This window comes from Condylura cristata, unplaced genomic scaffold (genome assembly GCF_000260355.1).
Source record: "Condylura cristata isolate star-nosed mole 26May11 unplaced genomic scaffold, ConCri1.0 scaffold00009, whole genome shotgun sequence".
In the NCBI taxonomy this organism is placed as follows: domain Eukaryota; kingdom Metazoa; phylum Chordata; class Mammalia; order Eulipotyphla; family Talpidae; genus Condylura; species Condylura cristata.
The window spans coordinates 1,795,732-1,796,568 of record NW_004567110.1 but is presented as its reverse complement, the minus strand read 5'-3'; positions in this window follow the sequence as shown (position 1 = coordinate 1,796,568).

Genomic DNA, 837 nt, shown 5'->3' with positions numbered 1-837 from the left:
CGCGGAGGGCGTCTCGGCCCCAGTCCAGCCCCGAGCCCCTCAGTGGAAGCCGTCCTGCCCAGCCCTGCCCGCCCAGGGCCCGGGGAGATGGGCCGTGGTGCGGCCACGGAGGGCGGAGGCGGGTTTCATCCGCCTCTGCCGAGTCAGCTGGCGGGGATTCGACGAGAGCTCGCTCAGGGCGGGCTGCTGCCAAAGCGGAGGAGACCAGCCGAGCCCGCGGGCCTGAGGGGTGCGGGGCGGGGGGCTGGTGACTGGCTGCACGCGGCCCTGCTGCCCCGCTGGCCAGGCCCCTGCCGCAGCCCTTCAGCTCTGGCCCCCGGGCAGCGCGGCCTGTCACCCTCAGGCCCTGCAGGGGTCTCTGCCCCTGGCCACCACCGGTCCGCCCTGCGGGGCTGGGGCGTGGGGCGTGGGGCCCACGGGTGGGGGGGAGCGGCTGGCACAGGAGAGGGGCGGCAGGCGGGGCCGAGGGCGGGGCGAGCTGGGGCCCCCTCCCACCGGGGCCATGGCCCGGCAGCGCCCCGGGCGCGAGGCGTCGGCAGCAGAGCTGTCCGGCCTGGCGTGAAAATGAAGATTGATCATCTCGGAAAGGCAGCCGGGCCGCGGGGCCGCGGGAGCTGCAGGAATACGGAGCTTCATTATTATTTTAAGTGTTACTCAGCGGCTTTATTGAATTCTCCGAGTCAGGAAAATTTCTGGTGAGATAAGAAGTTGACATTTTCAGCAGCAGCAGTGAGAACTATGAGGGCGGCGAGGACAGGGCTGTGCCAGCTCGGCGACAGGCCACCCGCCCACGGCCATGCCACGGCCACGCTCACGGCCACTCGCCCACGGCTGCCC